This window comes from Lethenteron reissneri, chromosome 24 (assembly GCF_015708825.2).
Source record: "Lethenteron reissneri isolate LAM-NWPU_2019-01 chromosome 24, ASM1570882v1, whole genome shotgun sequence".
Lineage (NCBI taxonomy): Eukaryota > Metazoa > Chordata > Hyperoartia > Petromyzontiformes > Petromyzontidae > Lethenteron > Lethenteron reissneri.
The window spans coordinates 6,685,475-6,706,753 of NC_083802.1; the positions used below are offsets into that span (position 1 = coordinate 6,685,475).

General features: G+C 45.8%; 1 protein-coding gene across 5 annotated transcripts in view; it reads right to left on the minus strand.

Moving 5' to 3' along the window:
• LOC133346467 (talin-2-like) overlaps positions 1-21,037 on the minus strand; it is a 258,048-nt gene extending 237,011 nt beyond the window's left edge. For all 5 annotated transcript variants that reach the window (XM_061558070.1, XM_061558071.1, XM_061558069.1 and 2 more), the window contains exon 1: positions 20,865-21,037. The gene's annotated coding sequence lies outside the window, so the exon portion shown is untranslated. The remainder of the gene's footprint in view (positions 1-20,864) is intronic.
• Between the last annotated feature and the right edge of the window lie 242 nt (positions 21,038-21,279).

Sequence of the window (21,279 nt, forward strand, 5' to 3'; positions counted from 1 at the left end):
CCCCACTTTGTTATTAAAATAGTTTGTCTTCTTTTTCAGTGGCATTGCCGCTTGTCGCAGATGTTCACGGTTCGAATTCAGTGGCTGACCTGGTTATTACTGCCCGTGTAGTAAACGTAAAGATGCATTCCGTGTGCTTCACCATGGATGTTATGGATCCTGTGATGCTATCGGCAAGAATAGGCCATTGTGCGTTGCCGTAATCGTCCATATTTTCTAAAATTTGAAAATTACCTGCTAATTACTTATTTGAAAGATACATAGTAATCAGCCCCGACTGCGAAAACTTGGCAGGACCCTCCTGAAAAATAGTTGCGAGACTTCGTGAGGCTTTCCTGAGTAAACAAGCAAAATTATAATAACATAGGTAATGATCGGCCAGTACATGCCGAGTAACTGCTATCCGACAACACGGAGAAAACGGAGCGATAACACGAAAGCACTGTTTTCTGCCTTTCTTAATCTCACTGCAGCAAAGAGCCGAAATTGCTTGCGGCACACATATTTTTGCATGAAATTAGATGAAAATGCAACTCGGCGTGCTTATTAATGTTCAGGTTTTAATGCAAAATGCGAAAGATAATTGCCAGCGATAGGCAAAAGACAGAGAGAAGATATGGCATTTGCACCAAACAAATACTGCATCATCGCAAACTTTTTTTTTACACATCCTTGTTCAAAAACAACACAAAGCCGGGCTCACATGCGGAGCACAAGGGTAAAGAGGCAAACGTGCACAGCGCTGCACATGAACGTGAAAACGGTAAAGGTGCAGCCCTGCAGTCGCTTGCCTCTCACCACTGCTGGCGGTAGGGCCTACACGACGGGGAGCTCCGACTCTTCCACGCTGGTAAGACATCTCGGAAAAGGTGGCAGCACCAACACTTTATCCCACCACAGGGGCGGGGAGATTTAAGAAACTTGAAAAGTTTCAACCGCCTCGCCAAGAGGTGGAATTGAACCGGCGACTTCTCGATTGTAATTCAAACGAGCTAACCATTACGCCGCGATAGCTCAAGAACATGTCGCAGAGCAAATAAGTGCTCTACAGAAGTAGAATTTTCTATCATGACGGGCTTTCTCGTTATTTGCAGACTGAACCGAAGTAAATTTCGCTGGGTATGTATGAGCCAGTGTGAGCAGTGGTCTGCAGAAGCCAGACACCCTGAATGTGTATGAACCGGTGGAAGTGGAACGCTGCAGAAGGCAGTTTCACCGAGGCGGTGTATCCACGCGTGCTCTCAAGCCTCGTGTGCGCGTCAAATCGGTGTTGTTCCATTGAGGAATGTCACGCATGCAGACCATCAACAGTCACCAAAACACTCACACAATTACACTGGTCTTAATTACCACGAGTGCTGCATTGCTGTTCTTTACAGCAGATAACCTCACGGTCACCGTATTTAATGCCAAGTCGGTTTATGTGGGGGGTTGACAGTTGGAGAATGGTTAACTGTGTTACAATCCATTTCCAGTGCATGATTGTTTGCTGCAAAATAGATTATGAAAGACGAGTTCAAGTTTATTTTGTTTTACCAGATGAGAACTCAAGGGTGGCCAGGGTCACCAAAATCACAACAAGCAAAACAACTAAATTCAAGTACATCGATGAAGCAAATCGAAATCAGTGATAAGACAACCGTTTCAGATGAGAAATCAGAAATATTACACGGATTATTGTTTGAATGATCATAACACAATTACAATTAAGTTAAGTTACATGAACATATATATACGATTAATATTCAATTATTTACCCCCACGCAGAAAATTGTTGTGATTTAGGTTCGCGATTTGTTTAAAGAATAATTTCCATTTTAACACCAAATTCAGGGCAATGCCTCTAGTGGCTGCAGAGGTCAGTTTAATCCATTATAAACATGTAACAATGTAGAGCACGAATTATCAATTCGCTGCTGGATAATGCATGTCATGTATATGCGCCGTAGAATTACTCGAGCTGAGCTTTAGCGCTGTCTCGCTACGACAACCGCATCCGCAAATTTAATCCATTCGCGCCAATGCATGGTCTGCCAATGCATGGTCTGCCAATGCATGGTCTGCCAATGCATGGTCTGCCAATGCATGGTCTGCCAATGCATGGTCTGCCAATGCATGGTCTGCCAATGCATGGTCTGCCAATGCATGGTCTGCCAATGCATGGTCTGCCAATGCATGGTCTGCCAATGCATGGTCTGCCAATGCATGGTCTGCCAATGCATGGTCTGCACAATCCCACAATCCCATCTTCTCCCTCTTCACCTTGTCCAAACGAGCATTGCCGTACACGATGTAATGCGCTATCTGTTGCTTTGCGAGGCACAGATGGCAGTGAGGCAGTGGGCTGCCAAAAGATGTTAGCTCTCTCGATTATAAGTGGTTTCATCCAGATCAGAACACCGCCCTCTCAAAAAAAAACTTTCGCAGTGAAGCACAAACGCTTTTTGTTAGATTGCCCATGCATTTCTTACTCTTGTACGACTTTGTTGGGGGGGGGGGGGTGTTGGGGGGGGGGGGGCGATGGTTGCTTTATAATGAAAACGGGACACAAACATCTTTCAGTAATGAATAGTCGTCGAGCAACGAGGATTATGATGATGATGATGCTTCATGCACTTATGCATTTGTCAAGCTATTTTAGGAGATGCATGCAGCGCAGTGTCTATACAGCTGGAGGTAATGAGCTACCGGTCTCTGAAGATGAGAAGCTAAAAAATGTTTCAATATTGGCAGTGATGGAAAATGCTCGAAGCTGTGGCTCCCACCGCACCGTACCCTCGTGAAGAGTGAAAACCCATGCTGTTCGGCAGGAAATTCCAGCAATCACAGTTTCCTGCCACCCTCCCTGCGTTCCACCGTGACAAAACTTTGGGAAAATTTTAATCCCCGGACCCCAAACGTTTCAACATTCATGCCAGCCTCGCGAGGAATATTTTACATGAAAATGGTTATGGGCCACAACCGTTTATGACATGGATTTATTCGTCCACTAAAACTCTGCCTCTTGAAAAGTGCATTTATTCAGCTGCACCTATGAAATGCCGTACGAATACAGCCGTTTGCTTTAATCTTACATGCGTAAAACCAATAAATACAATAATTGAGCAAAACATAAATACAGGACACGTTTTTTTGAGTCAAGGAAAAAAGTCAGTGTCTCTTCTGTTCATGAGAATTATGGCAGTACACATCTGTTGGTGGATCCCGAGTTAGTGTCGTAAATTCCACATTCCGATGGCTAGGCGAATCTCTCCATTGTATTAATAATCATTTACTTCCCACACAACGGTCCTCATTTTATTGACTTCAGCAGATGATGGGCTGAGTCAACCCCTTCCCACAGCCAAGGGCTTAGGCTGGAACCTTCTTCCGTTTGGGATGTGAAATGCAACTGACAAAATATAATGACTTCATGTAGAATCTGGAAATCCATTTGATTGCATCAGGAGCCGTCTGACATTCAGCGTTCGTACCTCCCGTGTAAGTGCATAATAGGGCAGTGGTCGGCGATGTGATGAACAGATTGCACCTCAACGCATTCGTGACTGGATAAACAAATCATAATTATATTGTGTTAATCGCAGTCGTGTTCAATTTTGGTGAGAATTATATCATGACGTTCAACTACATATTTCATTAAGCTATCCGAAATTAACCCAAGATACTCGACAGCTCAAGAGTATCCCTCAGCATAAATGTTAAATGTTGCATTAATATTCACCAACAAATCATCCTAATATAAACATGTGCATATTAACCCAAAAAAACTGACGATGCCCAAAACACCCTCCCACCGCCACCACACCCCACCCCCCCGTGAGACGTGGATACACATGGCTCGCATGTCAGGATTTTGACTTATGAGTCGTTAGAATGAAAGAGCGTGCTACCCCAGAGAAAAACACCACCAAGATATCCCCCCCTCGCCTTCCTAGCAACTTTTATTTCCACTTTATAAAGAAAAGAACAACAAATCACAACTCAGGTTGACATGCACCTTCTTTATGTAGCGGAGGGTGCTTCAGACGCAACGTGCAATTTCCAGCACGTTGCAAAGGGCCACGGCCTAAAAAACATGCCTACATTGTGCATTTGGCTGCACTTATTTATTTAGCTTGTTACGAGCAATTAACACAATCTTCTGCCCAGCTCCCCGGCCCGGTCATTTGCTTTGTCACTGACATCACTCTAAGATCTGCCGACGAAGCTGCATTTTTCCTGAACGAACGACAGACAGAGGCCCCTTGCACTTGCCACCCGTGGCTTTTTTTTTGATGTCTCCTAACAAGGAGGCGGGTGAAAACATGCCACTCTCGCTGAGCAAACAGTGTAATCGCCCGCCGAACTGACAAAAAAACAACGCGTGCCTCTGCTGCCAGCCTTAGCTCCCTGCATTGCTTTTGTTTTTTTGTTGTTGTTCGACCCCTCCCCCTTCTTGCTCCTGGGAGCCTCTTTGTCTCCACGACTGATGCTAATTTGACCTGGAAACCGGCCAGGAGTCGCATGGCACAATTAGTGAACATTGGGCGCTTCTGCCACAGCCGCCACCGCCGCCGCGGTGCGATGCGCGCTCCCTGCTTACAGCAAAAACAAATCTCGAGCAAACGCCGCAAAACGAAAGACACGCGGCGTGCACAATCGGCCACCGGCAGAGGGGGAAAACAAAACCTGGATTCTCAAAAAATTATGAGATTACATTGACAAGCGTTATATACCATTGGAACCTCATTTGCCAGTAAAAAAATATGATAATTGGATTTAACCCTTTTATCTGGCAACAAAACTGACATCTTTTTTTTTACAAGGAGTCATGTTTGCATAGACCACAATACCTGCAGTCATAATGCAAACAAAAAAACATAACTCTGATAACGTATGCGCTGTCCTTGAAGTTGATTGGTCCACATCCGAGACAGCTTTCCTTAGAGCCTAGTCTCACATGGTGTTGGACCAGATGACGCTTATATATAAGCGTTATATATATGTTTTAAAAATGTATTGTTAACCCTTAAAAAAAACTGCTATGCGAAAATCATTGCACGTGGGCGCAAACAGCCGGCAAGTAGCTGCGCTCCCAAGCACCCACTGGGGAACGGCTCAAGCGCACTGGCCTTCATCTCGTTGACTTCATTAGTTCTCTTGCCTTGCATGTCATTTCGAACGGCGAACCAGCATTAGAGAGCTCGCATGCAGCCCACACTTCGTGGAGACCAATCCTTTCAATGAGCGTTTGATTGCGAGTGGGACTGGGGGGTGAGGTACGGGTCTTGGCAGAGCCACTTGATGTTGCAATCAAACGGCCGTCGCGAGTTCGAATTCCATTCAGGGGTCAAAGCAGCCTATCATCATCATCGCTCTGAGGTTGATAAAATTGCCTACCGCTTCGTGGGACATCAATGTCCTGGCCCACGGTACGGGCACGTGCCATTTTCACTGCCGGCAGACGGTCGCCAACGCAGTTGCGCTGTGATCCAAGGCGCTCGTTCAACCAAGAGGACCGTGGCAGTGAACGGATCCGTGCATGATTATTGTTTTAAAAGTGCACGTTTTGTAATGCTGCTCCCCGATCGTTACCCCTACGGCGGCGTGGGTAGGGCAGTGAGCCCAGACATTTTGTATTCTGGGTTCTTTAATTTTAAAAAATATACATATTTAAAAAAACATTAATTAATTGATGGTCCACACCTTTTTAATGCTGGATCGGTCCCTCACTGAAAGCCTGGTCAGTCAGTGGCCGTGTTAAATCAACAATCCATATTTATAAACTGCAGCCCTAGCTTCTCAACCACGCTACTTAAAGGCAAAGAATGAAATATCGTATAAACATGGTGCTCCGTTCTAATTTTCAGTAAACTTTATTACTCTACATACAAATCCGACAAGGTGGTGGTAACCGTGGTTATGTTGAGATCTCCGTTCAAGCCAAAATCTTGGATCCCAGGTTGGAACCCAAATTTGCCCATCAACTCCCAGTTTGTGAGAAGTCAACAGTCATTGTTCTTGATTAAGACTGAGCCATCCTTGAGTGGCCAAGGACCACCAACAACGATGAACATGGCACTACGCTACTTATGAGGAAGGCGTCACTTTGATATTGACTGATTATATGCGAAGGATGCCAAAACACTCCGCCCGGCGGCAAATTGAGTTTATATTAAACAAATCGGCACTCCAAATGTGAACAATGCCGCACGTTTCAGAGAGTACCTTGGAGTGAGGTCAGCCAACATTGCAGTGCGTGCACAAGCAGGCCTTGTTTTGCATGCGCACCCGTGGGGTTTGGGGGAAAAAAACACACACACACTGCTCTCGCTGTTACTCTTCAAGAATCCTGACTTCTGAGTAACCTTAGAGATGCAACAAAAATGCACATGCATACATAACGAATTCGTTTTTACCTTCAGAGTGAGTTGAGCGCAATAATAGACAGTTAATATGCTGACAGGGTGCTGCCGTGGTGTAGGCACAATGAAACTTGCAATCTAGACGTTCAATTCCATTTCTCGGCGTGGCAGTTAAAGCAATGGGCAATCACCACCCACCCACCGCACCGCCTGTATCCACCCAACAGTATAATTGGGTGGCATCACAGCAGAGGTCGCAACCGGGTACCCGATACCCGTACCCTACCCGTACACGGCCGGGTACGGGTAGGGTACGGGTACGGCCGGGTACGGGTACGGGTACCCGTTTGCGACCCTGGTGCGGCCAGGTACGAGTACGGGTAAGGAATCAAAACCCATTTGCGACCTCTGCATCACAGTTAGCTGACCGGCAATCCACATGTGCTGGGGTAAATTGTCATTACTCCCTCTTTTTCAAAGACATCACGTCAACGTGCAAGAGAAGGCCTCGAGTGGTTTTATCGCTGCTAGGAAGAGGCCCTTCTGCCAGCAGTGGCACGAGACGAGCAATTGTAGGGCTACACCTTTATATTTTACCACAGAAGCGCTCATAGAGATGAGCACCGCCCAAGGCTCGTCTGAACAATGACGTTATCACCTCGACAAACACAGCAGCAGTAGAGCGCATCGGGACTTGAAAACAATATTCATAGGGTGGTGTAAATGTTTCTAATACTTGATCCTCTTCTCAATACCATTAATGACCCCCTCGTATGTAATGCACGGACACGTACGGCGTTCATTGCTGAAGAGACCAGCAGCAGAACACAACTCAAAGTGTGTGGTGTATGAGCTGGTGGGACGATATTACTGCGGCTACGTTCTGCAGGGAAAACTTAAACAGGCATCGACATTGATCTCTCTTCCTTGGCAGCACGAGTCCTCCTTGGACATCGCATCATGCTGCGTGCGACAATCTTACATCCAGAGAAAGAGATAAAAACAAGTCTTGTAATACAGCCAACAACATGCACAGCAGCTGCGATTTGAAGTGTGATAGGTAAATATTTTCATAGTCAAATTAAATATGCCAGGGAGGGGCCCTGCGGATGAAAGCACTCGACTCATAACTACAATACTGCGGGTTCAAATCCCAGACAGGGTTCTCACTCAACCCATCACCCCTTTCGTGGTCGTTCATGTGAGAATTAATTTGTTGGGAGTTTACAGTGGTTCATCTTCTTGGTTCTTTCGGTAAAGTCACATAGAAGGGAAGTAATAAAATAATAAAAATAAAACATAATAAAATTATTCTCACGACGTTTCGGCCACAACGCAAGCAGCCGTCCTCATTTCTTCACCTGAGGACGGCTGCTTGCGTTGTGGCCGAAACGTCGTGAGAATTATTTTATTTTTATTATTTTATTACTTCCCTTCTACATGACTTTACCGAAAGAACCAAGAAGATGAATCCCTGCAGTCACGAAAGCTTTAAATCTAAATTTACAGTGGTTGTCCAACAGATATACTGGCCCTCGTCATTAGAATGTGGAATTTACAACGCAGACTTTGGGCTGCCAATGGAGATGAGCGCTGCACCCGTGTTCAAATGAGCAAGCTAACACAAACTTGACTTTGACTAAAATGGAACTGTATGTGTTTTAAAAAATATATATTTTATTACGATTGAATTTCATGGACTTCATTTCAATCAAGTAATTAACAATTTAACTTCACTCGACAATAACCGTTACATTCTTAGTTTGCGGCAGTGCTAAAAACTGCACCACATTTCATCCAATGTTAGGCCATATGTGACGTCCTCAAGGACGCGTGGTTTCAGATTTCAACCTCCCCCACACCAGGGCCATTTTAAAGTCCTTCAATCGGCATGTCCATAACCGGTCAGGGCATTCGCAGAGTTTGACTCGGCCTGAAATAAGTACCTGCTCAGCCATACCCCAAGCAGCGGGCGTGAAATAAAACTCAACTCTCTTTGCTCCGTGTCCAAAAACAAACATCAATCGTGAGCTTTTCGGCGCACCCTGCACGCCAATATTATATTATCAAATCTGTAGGTAGACATTTACCTTCTAACTTACGTGCCTGTGCCATGCAGGCAGTAAAAAAGCGGTGGAGAGCGCACGCCGCGTGAAAAGAGCCGCCGCTCGGTAAGATGCCCAGGGGGTTCAAATTTAATGAGGCGGTTTTAAGTAGCCCAAAAGCATGGCCAGGTCAAAACTACAAAACTACACCGCTGTCCAACGTGGACTTGGCCAAGCGCTTGCAAGGATATTACAACAACAACAAAATGCAGTTTCTCGAGTTGAAAAATGCCTTGCGCGAGCATCGCTGTGAAGTTTTCCGGGCCATCCCACAAAGGTCGGTCGCCAGACACAAAGAGGGCCATGGCCTTCCTCACGCTCGGCATTCTTCAATTCCCAGCGCGCTCGCCAGTGAGTGCACGCCAATGAACGCCAAGCTCCTACCCCAAAATGCCTCCCCCTCCCTCCCTCCTGCTCCCCCCCCCCCCCCTAACACTATGCACATGTTTCCGGCCAGAAATTCTTGCTGACCAAGCTGCGTGCAACAGGGAGACGGATAAAAATGTATGAATTGGCAGGGGTAGGGGGGAGACAGTCCATAGTGAAAATTGGTAGTTGGTTGCCACAGTTTAAGTGCTTCCTTGGGTTGCGTGAGTTGGCAAAGTGGGAGAGTGGTTGAGTGGTCAATGGTAGCTCGTATTCCCACAAAGATGTTATGCCCGTCGCTGGCAATTATATGTTTTGGATGAAAGCCCATTGACTGCCTTTGTGTACGAATGCCTTTTCGAACATAGTGTGAAAAGACGAAAACTTTGAACAAGTAGCATTTTCGGTACGTATGTATATTGAACTTCTTTCGCACCGTATTTAACCATGCTAATCGGAGGTGCGGTAAAGCCTTCAAAGCTACATATCAATAATATTTATCCGCCCACCGATATCAAACACAACCTTTCACTTAGTCAATGTGAAATAGTGCAATTTCCGTTTTCACAGAGAATGTGGAATGTTCAAATAAAGTCAAAGTGGTCCTTGTACAATTTCAGCAATTTTCGAAGAATGCAGCACAACACTCGATTTCTCATGTCACAAACAAACAACACGTACCTTGTTCTCTCTCATCTTTTAAGACTAAAAACGTTCTGCCTGGCGTTCCACTGTGGATGATGTAATCGATTTTCTGCAAACAAAAATACTCGTGCAGTGTGTTGTGTTAATAGATGCTCATTCAGTTTATTTCACAAGTTAGAGACCAATGAATGAGGGCCTGATCAATGGAGCAGTAGTATGGGAGAAAAGTTTGATTTCTCAATTATTATAATTATTAGGGTAACATTTAGGTGGGTAGTATGATCAGAGAGCCACATGGTCCTGAAATGTGAGATTACAACCCAGGTTTTCCCCATTCAAGTTTACATCTTAGGACAACCATGATGAAAATGTATCTGCCGCTTGTTCATAATACCTGGAACAAAACCACAGTACTGCACATCTCGGAATGACTCAAGTTGGACAGACCCACTGTGATGGTGCAGCCAGAAAGCAAGTTATCGAGTCGTGGAGTTCGATGCATGGCACGATGGTAAGTTTCTCAACTCAACACCAAATCACGTTTGAGAATCGGCTCAGGCCATCGTTGTTATAGGTTTGAAAACATGAGCACATGACCACACAACACCAGCAAGCAGATGCCTACTCTTGCAAGGTTACATCACTGGGTCGTTAATGTCCACGCTTCTCAGTGGGGGAGTGCTTAAGAGATGTAAATTCAGAATTACCAGAGATAATGGATTAAAACTATTAGCTCCCATATGAGCTGGCGAAGTGACAGTGCAATGACCAAAAAGTGATCCGCACCTCCGATTAGCCCAGTTGGCTACGTATGGTGCGAAAAAAGTTCAACATACATTCAACACCGTGCCTTCAATCCGTTTAGAAATGCGTCTTACGTTCTATATTGCAGTGTTGAACAAAAAGTTTGTAAATTACTTCTTGAAAAATGCCTTCTATGCAACAGCCAAGGCATCAAAACATAAAGTATCTGCGCTCAAACGAGCATGGCGTTGGTACTCATTTCTGCTCAGTGACCTGACACAGTGGTGGAAATTCCATATTCCTATGACAAAAGTCAGTCTCTCCATAGGACTGTCACTGTTGAGTGAAGGCATATAGACCCATAATTAAATGCATGAATAAAGCATTTTAGTGTGTTAATTCCACTTGCTAATGAGATTTTCAGATTGGATTTGTATAAAGAATGCCTTTTCAAGGCCAGCAGGGATTAAAACGTAATGGCAATGAATTGTGAATTTAAAAAAATACTTAAGAGGAAGAGAAAACAAAGCAAACATAAACATGAATTGTGGGTTCATTACTGACATGTTGCTGCATCATTGTAAAAACAGACACTTGAAATACAGGGAACGAAAGCTCAGCCGGGATGCAGTACTTCCTTTAGTGTGCATGCTGAGAATCAAGGCAGAAAAAACAGAAAACAAAAACAATCGTAAACATTTCTACTGGATTATAATCACCGTGCGTATCAACGCTGTGCGTGTAAATGATAGGCAGGGAAAATGTATTTATTTATTTTACGTGAACACCATTTAACTTGAAACAAAGTGACATCTGCAATCATTCTAAATGCCGTTCATGATGAAAGCTAATACATGTGAATCCAATGCCTAGAATTTAATTTGCATACCGATTGGTCTACCTACTGCACATTCTAGTTGTTGTTTTATTGTTTGCGGAAGATATTTATAAGCATTCAGACTTAGCATTCTATAACTTGCCACGTGGCGCTATGGTTATAACCTTGTGAGAGTTCAAATCCTGGCCAGGGTTTAACTTGGACAAACATTCTTTCCATAGTCAAGATAAATTACTACTACCACTCGGTCTTGATTAATTAGGGCTTAGGTTGAGCTCATCGTCTCCTTAGTGGTCATTGAAATGGGTAGCAATGAGTCTTAACACTGAGTGATACTTCTATGGGTAAAGTATAGTAAAGCTTTTAAGAGTCATGGTGATGTCCCTATAATAAAATTAGCATGGTTGTGCCTAACCCTGGGGGTTAATCCCGAGCGAATGGTGAAAAAAACACAAGTTCCAGTTTACTCTGTTGAAGACGAGTCACTCCCATAGCACGACAACTGCAGACTTTGAGCGGTAGCCAATTTATCGACCCAGCAAGGTTGATGGAACAAATCGTGCCCAGGAGCCGGGGGATTTGCACTCGGGAGCTTCGAACAGCGAGACGGCGGTGGGGATGGAGGGGGTCTGCCAAAGCGCCACCTGGCTGGCTGGATGATTACAATAAAGCAGCCACTAAGAATTCCCCGAAGCAAAACACTTCGCACAAGGGAGGGCTGCTAAGAGGTGGCGAAAGGTGAAGCGCAGCAAGCGAAGCAATCAGCCGCCGCAGATGCCAGCAGCATGCGGCGGCGGCGGAGAGCGGGCTGGGGGGAGCGGGGCTGGGGTGAGCGGGGCTGGGGGGGAGCGGGGCTGGGGAGGCGGGGGCTGGGGGGAGCGGGGCTGGGGGAGCGGGGGCTGGGGGGAGCGGGGCTGGGGGGAGCGGGGCTGGGGGGAGCGGGGTCTGGGGGGAGCGGGGCTGGGGGAGCGGGGGCTGGGGGGAGCGGGGGCTGGGGGAGCGGGGCTGGAGGGGGGGGAGGGGGGGCTAGGGGGAGCGGGGGCTGGGGGGAGCGGGGCTGGGGGGAGCGAAGGGCTGGGGGGAGCGGGGCTGGGGGGAGCGGGGCTGGGGGGAGCGGGGGCTGGTGGGGAGCGGGGCGGCCTGGGGGGATCGGGGCTGGGGGGAGCGGGGGCTGGGGGAGCGGGCTGGGGGGGGAGCGGGGCTGGGGGGAGCTGGGCTGGGGGAGCGGGCTGGGGGGAGCGGGCTGGGGGGAGCGGGGCTGGGGGGAGCGGGGCTGGAGGGAGGGGGCTCGGGGGGAGCGGGGCTGGGGGGAGCGGGGGCTGGGGGGGAGCGGGGCTGGGGGGGAGCGGGGCTGGGGGGAGCGGGGGCTGGGGGGAGCGGGGCTGGGGGGAGCGGGGCAGGGGGGAGCAGTGCCCCCCGTGACATTCCAAGTCAGCGCGGAGTCTCGCTGTGTGCGCGGCGGCCCACGGCGCTTTTGTTCTCACAAAACCTGAAACGAAAACCAGCCGCTTGGCCCCTACTACGTGGGCACGCTCTTGCCCAGATATTTGGATGTAATTTTGAACGACCCTCCCCCGATTGGAAACATATGCGCGTATTTTTTTTTAAATCAGCATTTTATAGTGACGATGCAGCAATTTTTTGAACTGTACTAGTATACGCTTAGAGAATATTTCCAACGTAGTGCTCTACAATATGATAAATGACCGAGTTTGTACTGATATGTCTTGGCATATCTGTTCTTTATTAGTTTCTGTCACTGGGGGATCTTGCATTTTATTCCGTCGATCTTTTATGAGAATTACCATGATGCATGGTAGCGGAGCAGCGGCACAGTGATTACCACACTGTGCTATAATCTCGACGACCCAAGTTCGATTCCTGCCAAGGCTAATGTCCATGGGAGAGGGATTTCCAAAGTGGTCACGAGTCCAGCCCTCCTCACCAACGCCTGCGCTCACTGGCGTGCTAAAATATTGGTAAACAACCATCATTATCTTCATCCAGCAGTGGATTTACGCAGGGCTGAAAATCGTTAATGTTTAGTTATTTTGCCATTGCACAAGTGACAGCTATTACCGCAAAGTCGATCTGTAACTCTTAGCAAAATCAAACAACTCTGACTAAACACTCCTTATGAATTGCCATTTTTTTTGCTATTCATATAAAGTACTGTTCATTCGAGAAATGGAGAAAACAAGCAACTGGTAAGAACAAAGGCAGTCACTGCATCACGCGCATTTAGATGAACTTCTACGGCCATCTGGAATGCTCTTCTGTCCTATATAAGGAAGCCACTGGGATTATGCACTTTTAATTTCTAAATTGAAAACTCATTTCTTTTGATGCTAAACGGAAACACCCAAGACTCATCGTGTCAAACTAAAGCAACCAACAAAGAGTACTGGGAGATATACCTCGAGCTGGCCTGCATGACTGTTTTGTTCAAATCGTATTTTATTTTCTCTTCTCTTACAATAGTTTTATACTGACTATATATGCAGCGCTAATGTCGCAGTGAGAAAAAACGTAAGAACGCTAAATTATATCACTGAAACACATTTTTGAAATATTACAAAGGTAAGAAAAAAACTCAGACACCAAGAGCTTTTCATCAGCTTGAAGTTTCTAAAATTAACATTTGAGCACTCAATTTAAAGGATGAGGATATTTTTGTATCCACATAGTGATTACACGAAGCCAATTATAGTCCAATTATAAATACAATCTATGCCCACGACAAGCAGCAACAACATCATCATCGGCCAGAAATATCCAACATAATTGCTGATTTAGGCCGGTGTAAAATACGCTATTTGCAAATCCCATCTGCCGCCCGTGGTGGATACCTTGAGTCGTGTGAATGCAGGGCGAGCGAATGCAATCCACTGCCGAGGAGGAAGTTCAACATTGCAAAGTGCTGTCAATTGTTAATGCCATTCAAGTACTCAATTCTTTCAGACACTTGTCAAAAAAAAATAACTGACATATTGAAGACAACCCTGTATTTGTGCCGCGACGGACTTCAGCCTTCGATAAGTAAGCAGCTTTTGGGGATTATCCATATGCTTATTGGGGTAATACTATGGTTTTGCATGAAGGCATATTGGCTGCCAAAGGTTTCCTGGGGCCCATAAGATGTCAAAAGCAAATTGGGTACAAATGCCTACAGTTCACTACGTAAAAAAAGCCTTCTCTTTGAAGAATTTCAAAAGCTACTTAAACACTGGGTTGTGTTCTGTAAAATATCAGCTGCTGTCCAGTGAAGAGGTCATCTGTGATTTTGTGCATTCCTTTTTGTTGATGCCAGATGTCTCCAGTCGAAAAATTGATTAATGGCCTCTTATGCGGACTGTACAGTGAACGGTTTCACAATGCAAATGCAGAGATAGCCGTTACAAACTTAATAATAAAAAAACACACCCACATCTATTAGTACATAAAAAGCATCTGCGAATGACAGTACTGTTATCATTATGTAGTGACATCGCGGGATGTCACTGTGTAATGCCGACCCAAGAGAGGCACGGCGTGCGGTGTAACGACATCGCGGATACCACACGGTGAGGGTGTAGTACCGACCCTAGAGGGGCTCTGTGAGCGCTGATTGATAGCGCTGGATGGCACCACGCTTGGCCCTACAGGATAGGGTGTGGGAGTGCCGGCCGTAGGAATGAGGTTACTAAAGGCCACGGCACTCTGGTTGACATGAGAGGACACGTGACCAGTTAAGTCTACAAAGGGGCCCCAAGTGGGGACTAGGGGTGGTCACGTGGTCCGGGTCGAGATCCTGCTCGAGGTTTCTGGAAGATGGTCGTGGCCAAGGGCAGAGCCAGCCACGCCCAGAGAATATAGGCCGGGTCCTCCAGAGGGACCGGCGTTGTTGTTCATCTTGAAGAAACCTTCGTCTACGTTCTCCGAGTCTCCAACACGTGGACCTGGACCCGAGCTGTGGTCCCGGTCCATAGTAGCAGTTACGTTGTAATTAGTGTAGTTAGCCTGGTGGTCACCACCCGGTTAACTACACTAGTTACGTTGTGATTAGTGTGGTTAGCCTGGTGGTCACCGCCATAGGTTGTTATTCTGTTAAGGGTCAGTTACCCCGTGTGTTGGTGTTAAATAAATGTGTTGCCTCCAAGAGTACGTCTGCAACTCAGTTGAACTCACTACAATTATAATGCTGAAATCTGCAACGATGTCCTTACTGTACGTTACATAAACGTGCTAGAAGTCCATGGTCTTTAAAACAGGAATAGAATGTTGCTTTGACAACGAATAGATTTTTTTCCCTTTCTCACCGGGCCTTAGGAGCTGCAGATGGTTTCAGCTCACAACACTGCCAACAAACTCAAAATCCAGGATGCCCTCCCCTCCCTTCCCTCCACGGAGTAGCCCTTCTCCACCCCCCTTGCGGCAACGCCACCACACCCAATGAATGGCTCAGTCTCTGAACGACTCCAGATGTTGCTGTGCTCCGTTATAACTCAAGGAGAGAAAAAAGCCCACGCCCAGAGCACAAGCCAGCACCCAGAGGGCCTCCTGGCCTCTACATTCCAGGCTATGGCTGGAAAGCAGCACATGACTCGTTGCTCTTTTTTTTTGACGTCTGCTCACAAATGGTCACCGCTTCGTTGGGGGTGTTGATAACTGATGCGCTGGTGTCCCCTGGACACGCCATGCGAATAGATGTTAACTTGATGACGTGCCAAGTCTTGTGTGAGATAACAGAGCATTAGCAGCAGCATCAGACGTTAATGGCAGTGGCTAGTTTTTAAAGCCACAGGTGGAATAATGGGTGCAATAAGGAACACATTTCACGTCAGACATACCTCAATTCCCATGAGCATAGCACTGTATGAAGTATTATGAGAGAGAAAAAACAGGCAGTGTGGAATGACTGGTAGATTTAAAACTGGATTTTTTTGTACACAATTGCAGCTTTTCATAAGAATAAGTTTTGCCCTTTCTGTTTTATTGCCAAAAAGGGTAAAACCTATTCTCATATTTTGATACTGGCAAAGAAAGGTCCGATATTAATTGCAGCTTTTGTTACTTGACGTTACTATATTAAGACTGTGTTTTTGTGCAATTGTTGTACATATGGTGAATGTTCGCGTTAAAACAAAGACATTCTTGTCTTATTAAGATTGCAGAATTACTATTATGGTTGTTTCAAGATATTATATATAGTGGCTGGCATCAGCAATTTGGTATTTTTACCACTGTGAATACCTCACTTGTGTTTACTTAGTAATTGGAATGCTGAAGTGTGTTTATTGCACCAAAACTGCAACTAAAATAAACAAACGGTACTATAATAACGTTTAAACTCTTTCTTTGCAAAAATTCATCCGTGTTAATTCCAAATCATAAGAAACTATCCACCTTATATCGCTGATAAGTACAGTAGTGAATTATTTATACGACAAAAGTATTATTCCCTTCTTAATCGACTGCCGGCATAAGGTTTCTCCATGTTAATTTTATTGCCTCTAGTTCATGCCGATTCCAAGAGTTTGAGATATAACTTCTGGTACAACTGCACACATTTTACTATAGTTAATAAAATCTAGTTCAACATTTGGGATGGTACTTTGGAATTAGAGCGGGACGAATAGTCGATTAATCAACTAGATATTGCAATCAATGTAATTGGCTGATGCTACTGATGATATCCCCAAGCCCTGCCCGTCAAACTGATGATTATTAAGAATATTCGGTCGCTTAAACGATCCGTTAGTCCTGCTCTATTCGGTTTTAACACAAAGCTCTCAATTAGAGGGTTGCAATTCCAAATCGCAGTTCGAGAGGTCAACACAACCAATCGTCTTTATGTGGATTATTAAAAAAGAGTACCGACTTGCAGAACGTCACCAGTGGATTATCCTTCAGAGATACTAGTCTCTGCCAAAGCAATGTAACAATGTCAACAACTTTTCGATTTAAAGCTTTCGTGACTGCAGGGATTCATCTTCTTGGTTCTTTCGGTAAAGTCACGTAGAATGGAAATAAAAAAAACATAATAAAGTAATTCTCACGACGTTTCGGCCACAACGCAAACAGCCGTCCTCAGGTGAAGAACAGGTCTGTCAGATGCTGTCTTTCTGACAGACCTGTTCTTCACCTGAGGACGCCTGCTTGCGTTGTGGCCGAAACGTCGTGAGAATTATTTTATTATGTTTTATTTTTATTATTTTTTATTATTTCCATTCTACGTGACTTTACCGAAAGAACCAAGAAGATGTCAACAACTGTCAAGGACTGACCATTCAGATGAGCACTGCTCACTGGTCGTTTCAATATGCGAACATTTGTACTTTATTACGTATTTGATGTCGTTATTATATTTGTCCCCCCACCCCTCTCCAAAAAGTGGAAGAGGGGGGAAAGAAGTGCATCCCAGGATTCACGAAAAGACTAATCCAATTTTTTTAAACACTCCTGCTCACACAGAAAAATTGTTGTGGCAATGTAAAAAAAATCAGGTCACTTTAGCGCCAGTCAGCTAGAGGCAACAGCTGCTGCCTCTGGAACACAATCACGCCCCACAGTGCGGTGACGGGCATGCACACACAATCGTGGTGAGATGGGAGTGCTCACGTCTGTCCCACGCAGATGGCTCGCCGAGATGAGAGTCTGACCCGTTACTGTACCCAGATACCCGCCAGTAACACTCCAACTAGCGGGCAGCCACCCACACATCCAGCAAACCTGTCCAGCCTTCATCTACCCAGCCTAGCCTGCCCAACTAACCTACCCACCCATAACCTGCCCACTCAGCAACCTTGCCTGCCACCTACCCATCTGCAAGCCTCATCCAATCAGCCTCGCCACTCGGTCCAGGCCGAGTAAGGTCAGAAGGAGTGCGAGAGAGGGAGCTGGGCTGGGGATTACAAATGCAATGAGATCTTCCTTTAGCTTTAGGTGAACAGGTGTGCCTCCTTGGGGTAGGCTATAATTACATCTGCCGCAGTGACTCGTATTGTAACGAAATACAATGTAAGCGGTGCTGGTAATTATGATGCAAATATAAATTACGTTTGATACTATTACCACAATTATCACGATAGTCATGTTCATTAGGCTGCTATTAATTTACTTATTAATGTCTTCATGTTTATTTCAATTTCTGTAAATACATGAACGACACATTCCAACTTAATGATCATAATATGCCAATAAATTAGGTGACAAATTGGGGAGGCCTTCATCCAGCAGTGGATTGATGATGCTCATGATGCATTCTTAAAGACTAAATAATAAATGGTCAATCTACTGCTCGATTAAGACTTCCAAGTAAATGCCATTGCTTCTGGTCTCACGCAGATTCCAGCTACTGGAGCTGCAAATTATAAATGTACTGCCCTAATAATGATTTATTACTTATTTACCCACTAAAGTCAAACTGTGTCCAGAAAGTGTTTTCCAAGTGGGACCCGTATTGGAAAGTTTAGGCCAACACCAATGATACTCTAATGTATTGTTACCATGTATTATCATAATTATATATTAAACTAACAACTATTAACTATTTTTTATTTGACCAGGTAAGGCGCACTGAGCTACATAGCTCGTTTTCAGAAGCGATCTAGCCACAGATGATTGCTCAACGAAGTGGCTTAGGGGCCGTCCATAAATGACGTCACGCACCTAGGGGGGGAGGAACGGGGGTCAGACATTTGTGACGATGTGTGACGAGGGGGGAAGGGGGGGTTTGAGAAATGTGACGTCACATCAAAATACGCAACTGAACATCTTTAGTTTTAGTTAGACGTTGAATATTTGCAAGTGATTTTTATGCTAAATTTCAGCATTCCAACGCCTCCTTTTAAAAAAAAATTCTCCTACAACATCAGAGTGCAGCGCCACATTAAATACGCACTACAATGACAATAGTTGCAAGTGATTTGAAGCATGTTTTACTTTAAAAATGGAAATGTTTTTTTTTGGGGGGGGGGGCAGAGCTTTGTGACGTCATATTTGAGGGGGGGGGGTTGACTTTTTGTGACGCCGTCTGACGAGGGGGGGGGGGGTGTGGTAAAAAATCGGCTTAAAATCGCGTGACGTCATTTATGGACGGCTCCTGATCATATGGAAATGTATAGCAATCAAATACTCTCAATATATATTTCTAAATGTGGAGGGGAAAACCGGAGGACCCGAAAAAAATCAATGCGACCACAGGCAGAGAGACAAGCAAACTCCAAATAAGGTTGGGATCGAACCCACTACCTCCTGTATAACAGGCAAGGTAGTTAACATCTCACCACCGTGGCACCTTTATATATTGCATTATTATTATTACGTATTTCAAACTATCAAGTGGTGGCAAATGTTGAATGCATACAGTACAATACAGCACGGCAGTGTTAGACTTCATTCCGAGTGTCAAAATTATTAACGGAACGACCCACAACTTGTTTGGCAAAACAAAAATCATCCACAAATAGCCTCCCTGGTTGCTACAAAAAGATATCCAATACGTGCTCACTCATCCCACCCAACGTTTGAGAAAGAGAAAAACAATCTGACATCTATTTTAGTTGTATTTGAGTGAGCTGCCTGGGTTTTCTTTAATAAAGTCAGAGCAAGAGAAAACATTAGTAAGTAATCATACGGCTCTATCAGACTGGCATAAACTATACAACTATATTTTATTATACCAGGCAAGGTCCACTGATCCGCGTTGCTCTTTTTCAGAAGCAACCTGGCCACAAGTGACAGCTCAACGAAGTGGCTTATCACGTGGAAAAAAGAATAGCAGTCAAATATCTTGATTGGAAGCTTTCGTGACTGCATGAATCCATCCTCTTTGGTTCTTTCGGTAATATACCTACGTGACTTTACGGAAATAACCAAAGAGTAAGCAGTCAAATACTCTAAATGATGCAGCAAATCTGGCTGTGACGGTCCCACCTGATGACGGAGAATTGTGTTGCCTCCGAAACGTCGTGATTTTTATTGTTTTATTTTTATTCATTTTTATTTCATTTTTTACCTACGTGACTTTACCGAAAGAACTAAGAGTATGAATCCTTGCAGTCACGAAAGCTTCAAATCTAGAACTCTAAATGGTAACAGATGCATTTTTGTTATGGAAGCAACAATTGAAAGGTAGCGCAATAACTCCTCCGCTATGTGGTCGCATTGTTGGTGTTCCAGCGCAGCGCTGCAAGCAGTGCGGACGGAAGATTCATGGCTTGATGGAAAGTACAACGCGCATCTTACACCGCATGTCCGATCACAAGCACATGCGAATGTAGAAGTACAGGGCACGTGAAGTATACGGCACACTGACAGCACCATCGTACGTACTACAGACTGACACACACACACACACGGTGTACATACATTGTGTTGTGCATGTTGTTGCACTACAGCGCACGTGTGTGACAGCACAGGTAACGTGACACACATCGTCCAAGAACCGTGCACAATTAACGCACCAGCTGGAATAAAGATTCACATGTATACATATTCTGAAATCTGATTAGCGGCGTTTCTCCATACTCGAATTATCACGCGGCGTTGCTGCTAAGCAGTCATCCCGTCCCTGTGCCAGAGATGGAAATTCCACGTTCCTTCGGCGGGGCCGAGTCACTAAACACGACGCAATACAACTTACACACAGCGATGTCTAGAGAGAGAGGAAAGCTCACGCCGGGCATCATGCAGTGGGCACGTTTGGGTCGAAGTAACAACACCACAGAGGCACCGAACAACATGCGCACGCATCTCAGCACGGACGGAGGCGAGAACGTTGCAGACCTCCGTACGGGGGGGGGGGGGGTGTAGGAGCAACGTGCGGACGAATCTTCCTACCACGGAGAGGGGGGGGGCTCGCTGGCTTCTGCTGCTGCTGCCGCTGCTCCGTGGCTGGAGGGGGAGACGAGACTAGGCGAGCGGTGCTGTTCCGTGGCTCTGTGTGCTCCGATCGCTCTCACACGCTGGGAGGAGGTGGAGGAGGAGGAGGAGGAGGTGGTGGTGGGATGCGCGCTCCGCTCTGCACACTCTGCCCGTGCCCGCAGCCCCATAGCCCGCCAGGCTGCCCGGGGCACGCCCACCCCCCTCCCCCCCCTTGCACATAACCACGCCCCCTGAGTACGAGGCCACGCCCCCTGAGTACGAGGCCACGCCCCCTGAGTACGAGGCCACGCCCCTAGTGTATAACCACGCCCCTCCACAAATGGCCACGCCCATCGCCAAGACCACTCCCCCCACACATGTGATCACGCCC